The sequence below is a fragment of the Euprymna scolopes genome, chromosome 21, assembly GCF_053919585.1.
Source record: "Euprymna scolopes isolate OS-2025 chromosome 21, ASM5391958v1, whole genome shotgun sequence".
Taxonomy (NCBI): Eukaryota; Metazoa; Mollusca; class Cephalopoda; order Sepiida; family Sepiolidae; genus Euprymna; species Euprymna scolopes.
Window position 1 is genome coordinate 24,745,785 of NC_136502.1, and position 12,791 is coordinate 24,758,575.

General features: G+C 29.5%; 1 protein-coding gene across 1 annotated transcript in view; it reads left to right on the forward strand.

Moving 5' to 3' along the window:
• The first annotated feature begins 236 nt into the window (after window positions 1-236).
• LOC145243074 (protocadherin alpha-7-like) overlaps window positions 237-12,791 on the forward strand; it is a 28,215-nt gene continuing 15,660 nt past the window's right edge. Inside the window, exons 1-2 of the mRNA XM_080106176.1 lie at window positions 237-990; window positions 11,520-12,287. The gene's annotated coding sequence lies outside the window, so the exon portion shown is untranslated. The remainder of the gene's footprint in view (window positions 991-11,519; window positions 12,288-12,791) is intronic.

Consider the following 12,791-nt stretch of genomic DNA (forward strand, 5'->3'; position numbering starts at 1 on the left):
TAGTTAAAACTAAAAAAATTATACAAAATACTGTTAAAAACCCACCGAATTGTCACGGTAACATATATGCGGTGGGTGGGTTTCTAATAGTATTTTGTATAATTTTTTGGTTTTAACTAATTTTTCCAAACTTCACGTATATAATAGTCAGCTCGCCATCATTTGTCTTGGTCACATATATCGATAAACACTACGATTAAACGTTCCCAAGTGAGTAAAACCTCTAAAAACTTTTCCAGATAGGTAGAAGAGTAAATTATGACTGAGACCATTTTTAATTTTTGTTCCTTTCTCCACGTTAAAAAACGACCCAGGTGTCTAACTCTGTGCCGTGGGGAGGCATCGTAGGAACTTATATTGCCTTTGATAACATTTATTTGTTATATTTTATTTTTTACTTTTGACTACTTTTTCCTACCTCTGTGGATTCAAACCTCGTTATTTATTTATTTTTGTGGGGTGAGGATAAACCGAGAAAAATAAAATAAACTCTCTTTAAATTGTCGGTACTTATGCATCTATGTTACCACGATAAAGCGTCTCTGTGCAGATAACGGAAAGAAACGGTATATGCTAGAACGCGGAGCCAATCAAATTCAAGTAAGCAGACGATAAAAGAATTCAATCAATTTTTTGACAAAGTTACAAGAACAACAATTTATCGATAATAATTTAAAAAAACATGAATTTATTGCAGCTGAGTGACAAACTACAATCTGGGAAAAGTGATACAATTCTGCCAAGAAAAAAAAAATCTTATTGGCAAAATGAAAAGTTGCTGGGCATGCGAGCATCCTTTCAATTTTTCCTGACGATGGCGATGAAAACTTACCAAATCACCTTCCCCTCCCCCCAAAAAAATCTTTTAAAAAATCATATAACTGGCAAAAAAAAAGAATAAAAAAAGCAATTCTAAAATCAAACACTTTTTCGTGTTTCTGAAAAAAAAATCATAAGATTCCTTCCAAAATTACCAAATCTACCAAAAAAGTAACGACCAAAGTTTTTCATATTTGTTTTATAATTTTTTTTTTCCTCCCCGTTTTAAAAAAGCTGAAACATTAGCAGAGATTTACATTTGCTGTTATCATTTTTCTGGTGCTTATTCTGAGAAGTTATCATGCTGAAATAATAATGTTAATATTTAGAAAGCCATTCTTAACACGAGGAGGGGGAGGATATTTTGTAGTTATTCTGTACTGTCACCTAACAATTTAATAAACAAAAATATCGCAAGACTTTAATTTAACTTGAAAATACTATTAAAAAAATAGCACGGTAATTTCTCATGCATAAGCACTTTATTTTCGTATACATACGTTTCGTCATATCTCGATTCTTTATATTATCTGTTCAGAAACACTCATGAAAGTTCAGTTTTATCGTGGTAACATAGATGCATAAGTACCAAATTGTCTGCATTTTAACAAATATTTTGTATAAAAATGTCTCGATTTATTTCATGTTTTTATTATTATTGTTGTTATTGTTATTATTTATTTATTTTTTAACTGAGAAACTGATAAAATAACACCTTGTCGTCTGCTTAAAACTGGTAAAATTTTACCCTTTGCCCCCACACTTTTGTAGAAATTTTTGATACTTTTAATACGGAACTGCGAGTAAAATATAAAAAGAAAAACTCGTAATTTCTCAAAGTGGGTTGTTTATTTTCTTTATGGATTATACTTCCAAAATAAACTATTAAAGTTGTATAAAAAGTAATAGAAATATTATTTTTTTATTAAAAAAAAAAAAAAAAAAACAGTAATGAAATTAATTGAATTTTACGAGCTCAGTGTTTTTCAATTTTTAAACTTTAAAAAATCGATAAAAAATTTTCTATTTTTACGATATTTTCAGGGTCAATGTGAAATTTTATGCTCTTTCCAATAAACCAAATATAATATTTTAGACAAACGTCTTTTTTTAATTCACGCCCCCTTCATTTTGAAATGTCTGTTAAAAAGTAAATAATTAATTTACTCACCAAGGTTTTATGTATCACAAATTGAAGATAAAAGATTAATAAATAATTAGGCACCGCCAAAACTGGGGGGGGGGCAGGTCAGTACTTTTTGACGGACCGTCTTTTCAAAAATCTACCAAAAATCAGGTAATTATCCGATCAATACGAAATTTTCAGCGATTATTAGAAGAATGAACTTTATAACAGTGTACTTATTTTTCATAAACGATATTTATATATATATATATTTTTGCTTACAACCCCCCCCTTGTTTTGAAGTGGGAACAAATATGCTTAAAATAATCATCTGAAACTGAAATCAACATATTGTGTTGTTGTAAGGGACAGAATTATAGATTCAAAAAAAAAAAAAAAAAGGTACTCCTGCAGTATTTTACCCACCGATTTCACGATCTTAGCCGAGCGTTGATCGACATCCGTCGTAAAACGCCGGAACATGGCGAGCGGTACGATACTCTATCAGCCAATCAGGGCGCTTCAAACGAACGCGCAGCAGACGAATAATTTTCATTGAAATTACACACATAGCGTTTCATTTCAGTTATTTTATTGTTCAAAGTAAAAATACACAGCCTTTCATTTCAGCTATTTAATTTAGCGATAAAAAAAAAACAAAAAAAAACGGGAGTTGTTGGAAACATATTTATGCGAATTTATGTGGAGACAAAAATTTGGACACAACCCTTCTTTTGTCTCTATAATAAATCAAATCGCGGAAGGCTACCCGGTTTGGGAAGGAGCTTCTTTCCACATCCTCTGAAAACCCTTTGCTCCCTACTGTGCCTCTCTACAGTCAGTAGAAAATCTTCCAGTCGGAACTAAAGATAAACAGTAATTGTTGTCCCCCCCCCTACAAACATTACTGAAAAAAAACAAAAAAACATTGTTGTTACTGTTTAATAACGTTTTGTTAAAAACACAAAAAAAAAACATTGAAGTGTTTATTACTGTTGCTTACCCCCCCCCCCCCCAAAAAAAAGCTATCGGAAAACAAAATGAACCAAAAAAAAAAAAAATATTCAACAAAATAAATTTATTTTACTTTAAAAAAACTTACGGTAAGTGTTTGTGATTTATTTTATCCAAATTTTTTGTATTAATTTTATCCATTTTGTTGTGTGTGTGTGTAATATCTTTTCCTTGTAATGTTGTTGCTATTCACATACTTTTAGCGTTCTTGCACCGTAGCTCCGAATTCTCGGCTTTCGTCGGCGTTAACGCCGAAAGCGTTCGTCAACGCTCGGCTAAGATCGTGAAATCGGTGGGTAAAATACTGCAGGAGTACCAAAAAAAAAAAAAAAAAAAATTGTTTGCATACCTTATTTTGACGGCTGAATATCAGAACTTCGATTGTGTTTAATTATCCCGCTTTTGAGTTTTGAAGTGTGAAATTCGGTGAATATGTTAAGTAAAATAATTAATTTAAGTTAAGCAAAACAAAAAAAATTTTTTTTTAATATTTATACGAAAAAAGCTATTTTAAAATTTTTGATAAATAAATTAACAATTTTTTTTTAGCGAGCCGAATAATGCATGACCATTATTAAACAGGGCATGCTTTGAATAATCGATACCAAAAAAAAAATTCGATAAATATTGTGCCCTTTGTGTTAAAAATAGCATTATTTTTTTCGATCCCGTTTGAAAACGTTTGCCGCCTTTCGACTACGGTGGACCAAACGCGCTGAAATAATTTTTTTTTTATTCAGCTTTAAATTGCCCCCCCCCCCCCATTTTGGGGAGCCTGCCCCCCACACACATACACATTAAAAACCAAACGCATACAAATGGTCACCCATCTGGTACTGGCCAGCCTCAGCTTAATAATACATTGAAATTTTCGTCACTGAAAAATAAGTTTTTTTTGGCCTGTTTGGTCTTCCATAGTTTTCTTATCATCAAAAGAAAACGTAAACAGAGTCGATCTGAACTCTTCGTCAACGCGAAATATTTGGTTACCTATATGAATAAGTGGAATTATTTGAAATTCAGGTACTTATATTATAATATTTTTGCATATTCTCTTAGAAAATCATCCTAAATCTTAGTTAGACAATAAATAAATTAATTAATTATTTCAAAAACCCTTTTTTTTTTTAAAATATTTAAGTACGTTTTTTGTGCAAGACAAAAAATGTCAATTGTTAACTTTTTGGGAAAATTTAACATTTAAAATTGAATTAAAAATAGTAGAAAAAGTTTTACATTATTCTGTTTTCTATATGATAAAATTCAGGGTTTTATCTTTCTGGAAAAAAAAAGTTACTCAGAAATAATGGATTTTAATAAATGTAATTTCGTTTTAAAAAACAACAACAACTTGATTTTGCGGCCATTTTTGGCGGTGCCTAAAATAATATATTCAAATTTAAAACAAAAAAGAAGTGTTTTTTAGAAATTTACCTGTAAAGTCCGAAGTTTAAAACCTCTTTTTTTTTTTTAAATCACGTTGTTGTTGTTTTTTAAAATGAAACCTTGGTCCTAGCTCCTTTAATTGAAAAAAAAATTAGGGTTTGAATTACATTTTTCGAGTAGTTATAAGCTTGGAAAGACAGGGGGTCGAATTATTCAATATTTTTCACGAAGTTTCTGACATACCTACCCCCATACTGTTAATAGCAACAAAAAAATTATTTAATTTTATCTATTTATTCATTTTGTGAAATTACATACTAATACTCTAGAAATACCTGAAATAAATAAAATATTGAAAACTTTACAGTGGAGTGTCACTTTTGCTATGTAATTATAGTGTAAACTTATACACTTTCTGACCAGAATGTTTCTAGTTCTTGGCCACATAGCTTAGGAAGACAGAATAAATTACCATTTTCACAACTGGGACTTAAGGTTAGTGTTGCGGTTACTGAAGAGCATTTTTAGGGTCTTTTATTGTTTGTTTTCTGCTGAAAAATAAGGCCTCCACTTCATTTTTTTTTTTTAATTAATTTATTTATTTTTCCTTGTTTTTAAGCAGAAAAAAGCAAACCCCCTAAAAAAAACGTGTCCTTTATTGACACAAATTTTAAGTTCAGTATAGCAACACAAAATAAAAATTAAAAAAAAAAAAATGAAATGGCAATATAAGTAATAAAAAAAAATCTAAAATGTAATAGTTCTGACATTTTGGGGAGGAAAGGTATTTATGCAGAATACGAACTGCGTTATCATCAGCATATTTCAGCAGATTATGTAAATTGCCAGAATGTGCCAAATGAAAACTGTGACTTTTTTTTTTAAAGATGCTGACCAACGTTAAAACACTAGCAAAAAAATAAAGATATTTATTTGATGGCAGATGACAACTTCAGGTTTTATTTATTAGTTTCGAATAAGATGGAGAGATAAATGAAAAATTTCACATATTTACAAATCTTACTTTCATACAAAATGTACAAAATTAAGCCATGATATTGTGATGCAGAATTAAAAACGTAAACATTTTTTATCAAATAATTTTTATTGACTCTGCGTTTGTCTTTTTCACAACATATCAACTCATTTGTCAATTAACACTGAAATATGAAGTAAAACCGTAACATGAGTAAATGTAGAAGAAACCAGTCATCGAATGATAATTTCAATAAAAAAATATTTTTATGTTGTTTAAAAAAAAAATGCAATGAAAAATTAATGAAAAAAATTAGATTTTAAAAATCAACAAAAAAAGTTCAAATAAAAAAAGAAAACACTCATCGTATGATAAGTTTCATGAATAAATATGAAAATTTTGTTACAAAGAAAATATAGTGCAACAAATTCTAGCAAACATTTGTTTTTTGTTTGTTTTCCTTTTATTACTTGTACTGTTTATGGCTTGTGCTAAAATAATAATATTATGATTTATAAATCCAATCTCTACACAGGGATGAAGGCTTTCTTAACTATTCAGTACTTTCACCTAACAATTTAATAAACAAAAGATATCATAAAAACTGAATTTAACTTGAAAATCCTATTAAAAATTAGCACAGTCTATAAATTGCGCAAGCATTTTTTTATCTACTCCTTTTCAACCCTAACTTTAACCAAATTTTGTTGGAAAATATTTTAAAGGAAATATTCTAATAAGAAAGTAAATGATGAAAAAAGGAAAAACGTTTACTCAAATTATTGTCCATTTTTTAAAAATATGTTTTTTTACAAAAAAAATCTTATTCATTTTTGTATGTGCCTTTCATTAATTTACAAAACGGGAAACCTTAAAAATAATAATTTTATTTCTTAAATTGTTGTCTTTAAAATTTATTTTCTAACAAAAATAAGTAATTTATTTATGTCTTGTTATTCATTTACAAACTGATAAACAAAATTAAAATCCTGTTGGATTCATTCCATACTAATTTTCTGGAGAAAAGTATTAACCTCTGCTTCCCACCGGCTATGAATAAACATTTTTTATCTCAACTCATGTTACCGTTTAACTTCATATTTCAATGTTAATTTACAAATGAGTTGATATGTTGTGAAAAAGACAAACGCAGAATCGATAAAAATTATTTGATAAAAAATGTTTACGTTTTTAATTCTGCATCACAATATCATGGCTTAATTTTGCACATTTTGTATGAAAGTAAAATTTGTAAATATGTGAAATTTTTCATTTAATAGAAACATCGAATTTTTTCATCTCTCCATCTTATTCGAAATCAATAAATAACACCTGAAGTTGTCATCTGCCATCAAATAACATTTTTTTTTGTTTTATAATAAATAATTTTTTTCAATTATTATTTTTTAATTGATTCAATAGTTAATTTTTAATATATACAACCCAATCTTGAGTTTTTCTAGGAATATCCTCAAACATCATTAAAAAAAAGACAAAATAAACCTTGTTAATTATTTTTATAATCCTTAAAAAAAATTTTTTAAGTGGGGACGTATTTTAAGTTTGTTATTTCATACACTTTTGGCACCATGCTGAAGGCCATTCTTAACATGGGGATGTCATGAAACTTGAATTTAACATGAAAAAAACTATTAAAAAATAGCACGGAGGCAAAAGTGCACAAGCACTCAATTATATAATGTTGCAGAGAGGAATTCAGAGGTGAATTTATTTTTGAAATATTTGTTAACTAAATTTAATTATTTGATCTTCTTAGAAAATATTCTAAAAATAAATATTGCTGTTTTTTATGGTGATTTATTTTCGTAAATACTATGTTCAATTGAATTAACCAGTTTATTTGTTGATAATTAATTTTTATTTAAAAAAGATACTAAAATTATCTTCTAACTTTTTGCATTTTGAATGTTTAATGAAACAAATCATTTGGATAAATATAATGTAATGTATTTAACAAAATCAACAGCAAACAAGTCAATTGTTATATTATGATTACCTCCCTTTTTAAAAAAATATTCCATCAAGAATCTGTGTAATGCCATAGAAATATAGTTGTTTCATTTTTAAATAATTTGAAACATTATTTGTTTTCTTTCTGTTATATTTGACTTGAAATAAAATTCATAAATTCATTGTTTCGGAGACCGCAAATATCCTATCGACTTAATACTGTGTATTTATTCACTTGAGTTATCCTTCTTTGTTAAACCAGTAGATGTGGATTGACTTAAGATATATAACTTATTGTTGAAATTGGATTATTGTTTGTTTTTTTAAAGATAATGTTTTGGGCTTCCTTTTCATTTGAAAAGAATATTTCAATAATATTGTTTGAACCATATTATTTTTAAATAAATACCCATTTTAATAATATATTTAAGAGTTCTCATATATATTCTATAAAACAATTTAAAATCTCTTTTCCAAAAGAAAACTGAATAAAATTTGAAAAATATATTTTTAAACTCTCACTTAAATTAAGTGAACGTGCTTAAAAATACAAGGAATTTAAACTACTAGTAAATAATAAAAAGTATACCATTATATTTTTTAATTTAATGAAAATGAGAATATGACCCAAATAAAATTATTATTGATAAAATACTGAATGAAAATATTTCTAGAGTATGACGTTTCTCAATTTTTGAGATGAGGATTGTTTATTCATATTATTTGGATTCATTGGACTACTGTTCTCGTCTTGAGTATGATTTTCACAATGTTTCAGTCAATGTAACTTCCAAGGTGTATTTTGTCGAACTTGGAAATGTTTCTGTCAAACTCAGGAATTTGGATGGAATTTGGAGCTGAACCCTTTATGTACTTCATGGGGGTAGCATGCTCTTGTTCCGTCAGCTATGATTGGATAGGGGTCTTAAGTAATTTGCAATTGTATTTTTCAGTTACCCACACTGAGGGTTGAACTTCAACCTTCAGGAGAATATCACTTTTTACAATTGCAAATTACTTAGGACCTCTATCGAGTCATGGCTGATGGAACAAGCGCATGTTATCCCCATGAAATAAATAAAGGGTTCCGTTCGAAATTTCCTAGTTCAACAAAATACACCCGAAGAAGGTCAGAGGTTACATCAACTGAAACGTTGTGAAAATAACACTCAAGATGCGAACAGTAGTTCGATGAATCCAAATAATACAATTTGTAGAGTATTTCCTAATTAATTCTATTACTAAATTAATCCTGTAACATAATATTTACCTTTATAGAAACTAATTTTGTTAAGTATTTCACATAATTATTAAACAGAAAAAATATTATCAAATCTCATTAATATTAGAAATAAAGGTTAAATTACATTTTCATATTTGATGATAAATTTGATATAAATTAAATATTTCCATTAGAGATTATAAAATAAGCTAATAATGCAAAAAGGTTTAGTAGAGTTTTATATTTCAGTAAAATATATGATTACTAACTGAAAATGTTTTTTTCCTGTTTCTTCAGAATAAAGATACATATACTGACAACAGCTATATATTAAGCAAATTCAATCTATAACTAAGAAAATAAATGTAAGAAAACATGGTTATAGATACATAAACAATAATTTATATAAATTTGAAGATATTAAAACAAAATATATGAATAATGCTCCTTTTTCAAAAAAAACTGTTGTATTTTTAGTTCTCTCTCTCTCTCTCTCTCTCTCTCTCCCCCCCCCCATTTTGTGGTGCTATTAACCCCCGAGGGGCTCAGCTGCTTATGGAGAGAGAAAAAGAATATGTCCATGTTGTTGACAGTTGTAGTAAATCTGTAGATTGTGTGTGTGTGATTTACTGCAAATTTTAAATAAGAGCTTGATCATATTATTGAAAACATTTTGTAAGGTTTATTTGAAGATATTAGAAAAACAAAACAATGTTATGAAATATTTTATTAAATGATTAAAATAGCATGGCATTTGTAGTATTTCATAGCATGTTTCATAATCTTTTTTATTTTTATAATCTTTTCAAGTTAATCTTACAAAATATTTTCAAACATATGACCAACATATGGACAAAAATCAGAGGCCTGCAGTATTAATGCTGGAGTCCCTCAAGGGTCAATCCTGGGCCCAACTCTCTTCCTGATCTACATCAATGACCTCCCTAAACACATGCTTAAATCATTCGTTTACATCTATGCTGATGACATGACCATCTACGGCAACACATCAAAGGCTGTAAATGACAAAGTTCTCTATGATTCTCTCTCCTCTGATCTCGAACGCGTGGTTCAGTGGGGGAAGACGTGGCTGATTACCTTTAATGCATCTAAAACCAAACTCCTATCCTTACATTATCAACGCTCTGATCCCCATCTGGCTTCAATTGGGATTGATGTCTCTAGTCTGGGAGAGGCCCCGTGTTTTGACAAGCTTCTGGGTTTGACCTTTACTCCTGATCTGAAATGGAACACGTACATCAAGTTTGTTGCCAAGGTCGCTGGAAAGATGGTGGGATCCTTCTACCGCTCCAAGAAGATATCTCACTGCTGATGCAATTCTCTATCTGTATAAAAGCCAAGTACGTCCAAGGATGGAATACTGCTGCCATATTTGGGCAGGAGCTGCTAAAACAGCCTATCCTGCCTTGACAGAGTACAAAATAGACTTTGTGGCTTAGTGGGGGATGCCCTTTTGTCTACCCTGCAACCTCTCTCCCACAGAAGAGACGTTGCGAGCCTATCCTTGTTTTATCGTTATTTCCATGGCAGGTGCTCATCTGAACTCCAATCTCTGGTCCCCGCTTGCCAATCTTTCATGAAAAACACCCGTCTAGCTGAATCCACTGTGAAAAATTTCCCCCACTTTTTATCTGTGCCTAAATCAAAACGTGGATTCCATGAACAAAGCTTCTTTCTTAGAACTGCACGCCTGTGGAACTCTGTTCCGTCTGCCTTCTTCCCACCTGACTACAACCTGGATGTCTTCAAGTCTAATGTTAACAAATTCCTAATGAACCGCCCCCTTAAGTAAACACTTCATCAAATCTCCACTAACGTACTGTACTTGTAATAACCCTTATCCCTGGGTTGCTTCCGGGCCTTGATAAGTGGTGACCACTATGTAAAAAAAAAATTTTTTTAATTCCTAATGATGTAATATATAAAACTATGGTTGTGACAACTTTTGGAATTCAGTTGGTTTAATTCAGTTAACTTTGTTTTAAATATTAAGAAAATAGAATTTGTGATTTTCAAAAGAGGAGAGATAATATAAAATTTGCATTACAGGAGCAAAAATACAAGGATTTACAAAATATATTTGACAGTAAAAAAGGAGTTTCTATTTCATTAATATTTAATAGATGTTCAACTTATATAATGAGAAAAACTTTTGTGTAAAAATGATCATTTCTGATTAAAATTATGCAAGATTTTCCAATCATTTGTTGAATATTTTTTTTTAATAAATTATGTAGATCCAGATCTAATATCAGATAAAATAATTTTTTATTGATTAAGAATAAAAATTATTTTTATTCATCTTAAATATTAAAAAATGTGTTGCATATTTGTATCCACAACTTTCATCCAAAAAAGGCCCGTGTCCATTTTGACCAAATTTGATTCTCTTGGAAATTTTTATATCTAATTTCTTCTAAAACTCTCCTTATTAAAAGAAAACATCATGCTCTTTTTAGCCTGTTGACTTTCTTCACTTTTTCAATACAGCTTTAAATTTTAAAATGTTCATTTTTTTTTATGCTATACTTCAAAAAATTTAAAAATCTCTAAATTCTCATACTATTGCTTTTGTTTTAATCTTCTCCAAGCAGCCAGATATTCATTTTTTTAAGGAAATTACTCCGGGAAAAGCATGAAGCCAGTTGATGTAAGGTACTAAAAAAATACTATTTTAAGGTCAAAAACTTTGCCTACGATAAGTGTTAGATAGATAGATTCTGATCCAGAAAACGGTAATTTTTCACCATTCATCAGAAATCATTAATGAAATGTAAGGACTAAAGGATAAAATGAGAGAAGAGGTACAAGGCTGACAAAAGTAAACTCAGCGTCAGTTTTCGAAATGTGGCTAATTTCCAAACTATGAATTGTGAGATGTATGTTTCAAAAGTTTGTGAAAGACAAATACCATATTTATAAAATAAATTGAATAAGTTCGAATAATATACAAAAATAATGATTTTATTTTTTACATTTTTCAGATTTAAAACCAACAATATGGATGTAACATATTACCCGCATCATACAAAGAACATCAACCAGATAAAGGCATCAGACAGTGACAGTCAAGAGAATGCATTTCTAAAATATGAAATAATCAGAGGCAATAGCAAACAGATATTCAGCATCAACCAGTACACTGGTTTGTTATGTTCAACTCATGTCCTAAGCCAACAAGATGCTGGCTCATATGAGCTGGAGTTTCTAGTGAAGGACAGTGGTAGCCCAGTTCTATCAGCCAGAACTACTATATATTTGACACTGACCGTAAGCAACAAGACATCAGAAATGTTAAATGCTGTTAACATCAAAAAAGATAACAAGATCCACCTGACTTCAGCAATTATCATTGTGTCTGTAGCAGTGACAATAGCTGTGATCATTACAGCTTCAATCTCAGTGTGTATCCTTCGCTGTTGCAATCCTCAAAGTGTTCCAGTAGCAGAAGGTGGATACGTGAGTAGTGGTCAGAGGCATTTGATAAGTCCTCCTTACCCAGCCAATCCTTGGTCTAATGTTGCTCTTCCTACAAGTGATGCAGTTGATATGAGAAGAAGCAGTCAACCACCAACACCCAGAATGCAAACCCATCCTTATGCAAAAGCTCAATAAATGCTGTCTTAAGAGCCTGACTCTTCATATAAGTGCTGTGATGTAAAGAAAGCAAAAGAATTGAAAAGAAAATATTATGCATAAATATTCTAATTGAGTATTACATTTCTACTCAGCATAGTCATCAAGATGCAAAGGTAAAATTGTTTTCTGGAGTTATTAATATTTACTTTATATGTTCTTAACAAATATGAACTTGTTTTGTTTTGTTTTTATGAAGTTTGTATTTTTATAAATTTAACTGTATATCAACTATTTGATTTTTAAGATTATTAAAGTTTTATATTTCATCATTATCTCTTAAATAAAACATTGAATATTCATTAAATTTCTGCCCTATGTCTGAAATGATAAAGATTTTTATATAAAAGTATATCAAATTATATTTCTTATTTTTTTGGTTCCTTTTGGTAAATGGTATATGCAAATTTGCAATATTTTAATGTTTCTACTTGAATGCTAATTTAATTCAAAGTGAAGCTAAAGAAAGAGGGCTATAAAAGGTGAAGATTCCATATCAAAAAGAGTTATGCAAAAGTATGCCAATGTCAGAATATAATCAACGAATCAATGTTTCTCCATGTCATAATAATGTTTAAATGTATTTTTGTGTTTGTTTTTTAATTTGAGCATTCGTCAAA